Source organism: Sciurus vulgaris (genome assembly GCF_902686455.1).
Source record: "Sciurus vulgaris genome assembly, chromosome: 2".
Classification (NCBI taxonomy): Eukaryota; Metazoa; Chordata; class Mammalia; order Rodentia; family Sciuridae; genus Sciurus; species Sciurus vulgaris.
Window position 1 is genome coordinate 44,958,820 of NC_136462.1, and position 6,031 is coordinate 44,964,850.

Here is a 6,031-nt window from a genome sequence, read left to right on the forward strand (position 1 = left end):
TTGAAAGAAGTCTCCAAGAACAGACCATTCATGGGCAAATGACATGTTCCTGTGCCCTGAGGGATCAGAGAATACTTTCCTCTCTTTGCCTTTGCCCTCCAAGCAAACATTGTAAACTTTTATAATTAGACAGTAAGACTGAATAACCCAAGGGTAGGTAATATGTAATATTGTGAGAAATATTGGAAAAGAGGATACTTACTGTAGTGACCTACATTGATTAAAGTCTTGCTTGGTTCAATTCTCTTGAATCTAATTTGTACTTTTGTGTCATTTATTATTTTAGCACACACATATTTTCTACATCTGATTTCATTTGGGTGAAGATACATGGGCAGATGTTCACTGTCATGTCCTCTCTGTCCTTGTTAAAATGAAGAGTTGTGGCTTTTCTTGACCTCTTTCCTCCACTACACTCTATTAAATCCAAATCTTAATCCAAACTTTGTTTCTTTTTAGGTCAGAAAGGTTTGTAAATCTGACTTAATTGGATTTATGTCTCCCTAAATAATGTTTTATAATTTTAATTTCATGTATTTTCAGAAAAATTGTGTCTTTAAAATACAAGTTAATGAAACTGTGTGGTCATTTTGACCAGAATCTTTGTAAGCAACTCCACTAGTCTGCACTCTTCCAAATTTCTTGAATATAGTAGGAGATGAAATTAGATAAAGCCTTTGCAAATCCCAGTGAACTTTATTCTAAAAATATCCTCTTGTTCATAGAGTGTGTTAGATTGAAATAGTATGGAGCAAACATTTGGCAAACTGCTTGTTGGAATCTTTGCTGGGAAGACCATGCTCTTTGGGACACAGTTCTCTTCAAAGTTACGGTCTGGAGTCAATCGAAGGCAACAGGGAAAAATTGCAAATTAAAGAATTAAATCTTATTTATTTTCTATTATAAATGATTGAGGGCCTTTTTAATTAGTGTTGGGGAATTGTTGAATTCCCCAATTCCATTTTATTTATATGACATAAAACTAGAATTCCAAAAATCTTAGTGAAAATCAAATTTATTTTGATTTAGTGATAATAAAATCATGAATGCTTACCAAACTCTTGCTGTGGGCCAGCTGTTGTACTGAGTACTTAATAAGCTCACTGCCTTAATTCCCAAAACCCAATGAAGTAGGTGTCCTAGGTCACCAACAACCTTTGATGGCAGAAATCTTACTTGTAATAAACAATTATCCTTAACAGAAGAAACATGGAACAAGATTTGTTTTAAATGATTTGTGGACTTTTTTTTCAAGCTATAGGAATTAGCATTGGTCTTTAGCCTTGATTTTGATTCAATTTTAAAGGGATTTAATTTTTGTTGCATCACATTGAACATTGATTTGGGGGCAGATAATCTATCTCTCAAATGGTTCAAGGAGAGAAGTCACAGAGCAGAGTGCTGCATATTGAGTCATATTCTGAATTGAATGCCTGTGGCCATATACACTCTGCTTCCACAGTCAGTGTGCAACATCAATCCAATGGTTCAGGATTAAATTTGTAGTTAACTTTTGACATTCAGTGGAGAGGTAGTTTGCAATTACTTAGCAGTTAATTCAGATTTATCACAGTGAACTAAAATAATTTTACAGTTTACAAGTACTTTTTGGTTCTTAAATGAAAATTAGAAAGATGATATAATATTTATGTAACATCACAAGAGAGGCTGTACTCCTAAAATGGCCACATTTTAAAAGATGAGAATATCCTATGTTCATTGATTTCTAGATCCACATGTCTTCCATATACAGTTCCTGGTACTCAGTATTGCCTAATGTTTTTTTTTTTTTTTTTTCCCTATCCCAGAGAATTATTGCCCAGACTGTACTTGAAGTATGTCATTAAGTTAAGTATAATAAAATAAAATCTGTGTGGCAAAGGATCTTGGATTAAGGCTTATTAGGTGGTTTCTTTGCCTTAATGAAGACATGCATTGTATCCAGAGACATTTCTGCAGAGAGCAGTAGAAAACCTGGAAAATACAACAATGAGGATGAAAAACAACTCTGAAAAAAAAAAAAAAAAACAATTCTACCAGAAATCACTTTTTGAGCTTCCCAAAGTATTTGTGTATGTGGGAGAGGGAGATGTGGCAGGGCAGAGAAAGAGAGCACTAAATAACAATATGCTTATGGTCTAAACTAGGATGCAATTGACAGCAAAAGGGGTCAATAGGGGGCACTATTATCTGGAATGACCCTAGGCAAACTGGAACCTAGGGACATCTGGAAGAAGTGCATCAGGCACCTTGCACCACTCCAAATCCTCTTTGATTCTGGTCCCTCAATAGTGATCAGTTCTGCACAGGTTTCCATCAGTTTGCTATGGTGCGGGCTACTGAATTCACTTGGTCCTCACACATGTGCAACCCATGGTCGTCCTTAAACTATGGGGATGGAAGCTGACAGATAAATACTTCCACCATTTGTTGCTTATGCAGCTGCTTCTCAGATGCATTTCAGGAAGCTCCTCAGAATATTCTTTGGGATCAAGCACTGGTTGTCCCTTATGGTGCCACCTTGAAAATTCATCTTTCTATTGACTTTCTCTCCTTCCCTGTTTCACTACTCCCTGCATGGAGGAGTTCATCTCAGGCTCTGCTTTCTGAGGAGCAAAGGCTACCATAATTGGGACTGGATCAGTGGTCAGCCATAACAAGGACTCCATGTTGGTGGTAGGTGGAGTGGTGATATGTGTCCAGCAGTGTCTCAGTAAGATGTTACCTGTGGTGAATTGGGATGGGTTGCAGGCAGAAGGCAAAGCATTGGGTTGTGTGGTTGTTATGGTTTGGAGGTGAGATGTCCCCCCAAAGCTCACGTGTGAGACAATGCAAGAAGGTTTGGAGGAGAAAAGATTGGGTTATGAGAGCCTTAACCCTGATGGGATTAATTGAGTGGTAACTGAAGGTGGGTAGGGTATTGCTGGAGGAGGTGGGCACTGGGGTGTGCCTTTGGGGTACATATTTTGTATCTGGTTAGTGGAGTCTCTCTCTGCTGCTTAATCGTCATGTGAGCTGCTTCCCTCTGCCACACTCTTCTGCCATGATGCTCTGCCTCATCTCGAGCCCAAAGGAATGGAGCCTGCTGTTTGTAGAGGGAGACCTCTGAAATTGTGAGCCCTCAAATAAACTGTTTAGTCAGCATAGAATCTGACTGAAACAGTGATATCAATGGTCATTAAGTAGTATGGGAAGAATGGTAATTAGGATTGAGTTGGCTGATATGTTTGGACTTTGAAAAAAGAAAATAACAGGGTTGGGTTAGTCAATTATCAACACAGGAAATGTTGTAAAAGCCAGAGTATCTGTTTGGAATTTTTGGAATTGTCTTAAAAGGCTCTCATTGGCAGATAGTGCTAAAATTCTGATGTTCCAAGTCACCCTCCATGCTAGGGACCTAGACAATTCAAGATATTGGTCAGGGGTAAAAGAAGCCTAAAATGGACTGTTGGGGAGGGAGATGAAGAATTTTATTGTGACTTTAGGATCATCTGCAATAGTAGCAACTGGAAATGGATTCCCTAACCCTCTTGAATTAAGTCTTTTCAGAGATGATGCTGTTATGAAGGGGATTCTGGGTTAGATTGAACTTATGGAAGGGCACAAACAAATTCAAGAAATGGATTTACCTCCTGTGCATCCCTTCAAGTCCTCTTTTCATGCCAATACTGTGGTAACCTGGTCTACGCAGTGTCAATCAACTTTGCACAGGAGCAGCCTGATAAACACCAGCATTGTGCTGTGGCCCTCTCACTTCTCTGATGCTGGAGAGTCCTGGCACCACACAGGGGAACCAGATCAATACCCAGGTAGGCGCCACTAAGAAGTCTGAGGGAATCGGTATCTGTGAGGACACCCTTGACCTATGGGGATGAGGGATGGTGGCTAGCTGCTTTTTCTTCTTTCCTCTCTCAGGCAGACAGTTTTGAGTTGCAATTTAAAAGGCTCTCTAAAATTCTGTGGGAGCCAGTCACCTGCAATAGCGGCTAACTTGACAAGATAGCTTTGACGACCTTTGGGATGAATTGTGATATTTTCACACATGCAGAAAGCATAATGTGGTCAACTTCATTCCCCAGACCTTCCTCTTTCCCTCCCCTTCTCCTTCCCTCTTGGTCCCCTGCTTCTATTCTACTGATTTCCCTTCTATTTTCTCAAGATCCTACCCCCGCTTTTTCCCCTTTTTCTTTGTAGCTTTTGCTTATGAGAGAAAACATAGAGAAAGTCAAGTCTACCCTTGACTTTCTAAATCTTTATTTAATCGATGCTTATTTCTTTTTTCTTTTCTTTTTTCTTTTGTAGTGCTGAGGATTGAACCCAAGGCCTCAGATGTGACCAGCAAGCACTGGTACACCGAGCCATATCCCCAGCCCTGCATCCTCGATGATCTTGATGACCTCCTGCATCGTTTATGCCTCCATCTTCTACCGCTGTTCCCTGGCATCACATTTTCAGATGGACTACTGTGTTTGAGCTTTTGTTTTGGGTTCTATTTTCGAGAAAATCCAGGTTAAGACAAATGGAGGGAGGGAGCTGGAGGAGAAAGAGCGAGGGGGAGAGAATGCGCGACCACCGGAGTTGGGGATACAAAGCAAGGGAAGAAATTGTGAGCTGGTTTTACACTGGAGGAATATTTTGGGACATCAGAGTCCAATTTTGTACTATGATATTTCTAATAACAAAGATGACACATTTAGGCCACAGGCTTCCTTGTTAGAAACTCCTTAACCAGAGGAGATAGCAATTTTAGGACTGGAAGGATCCTTGAGTCTCATTTTTAGCCCATATTTTATTTTAAAGAAAAGGAAGTTTGGGTTGCGAGTATATTATAGCACATCTGATAAAAGAGTTTACAGTATGTGAAATCATCTAATACCAACAAAAATAATCATAACTGTTCCTCACTGTGTAAAATTATATACCTAAAAATCTTGAAGACAGGGAAATAGGCAAGACAGGGTTAAGATAAGGTAAAGTGAAGTGAAGGTTGACTTGTGTCCAAAAAGTATAGGGGTAGGATATTTTACATTTTAAAAAAATTCATGCTGGGAATTGAACCCTCTCGCATATGCTAGGCAAGCACTCTACTGAGCCATATCCCTAGTTCAGAGGTGGGGATAGTTTAGAAAGAGGAAAAATCTTTCCAGGACAAATTTCTCTGGGACTTATTAAGTTTTTAGTCGTGAAAGAAAGGAACTAACACATTCTGCACTCAAAGTGTTGACATATTTAGCCCATGTGAACAGGGCATTGTGATCTCCAACTATAGATTAAGAAGTTGAGGCTGAGAGAGTTAGTTAATTTCCAAGATGACTTGTAATCTAAGAGCTTTGATTGTGTTCTATCCACTTCACCATATTTCCTCTGCCAAAGCAGAGAGCAAGTTCTTTCCATTCCCAGTTGCTCCAGAGTTTATAGGTAACCTTGTCGGCGCTGTAAGCAAAGTCCACTGGAGGAGGAAGAGATTGTGGATCATTTTGTAGTCCCTCTATCCCAAAACTCCTGCAAAAGGAATAACTCAATTTTACCTCCAAGGCCAAGTTAGTACATTTCATTTCTACCTTTTCCTTCCCATCTTCCAGCTAAAAATTTCTACCAGAGTGCTCATTATAACTTGAAAATCACTTAACTGGAAAAAAAAAAAAAAAAAAAAAAAAAAAAAAGAGGCCAGTTCCTATTTAGAGTTAAAAAAAAAAAATCTAATTTTCTTTTTTTTAGGCAATATTCTGTATGAATCAGGATAATGAAAGTATTATTTGCCACTCAATGACAAATTTCAAAAATCACATCCTAGTGTTTTTGATAAGGGATTCATTCATTTGTTCAATACACTTTTTTTTGTGTCTAGAGCTGTGCTGTTCAGTACAGTAGGAAATAGCCACACATATCTATTTAAATTTAAATGACTTAAAATTAAATCAAAACTTAAAATTTAGTTTCTTAGTCATACTAGCCTCATTTCAAGTGCCCAAATAGGCACCACATATGGCTAGCAGCTACCATATTGGACAAAGTGGATATAGAACATTTC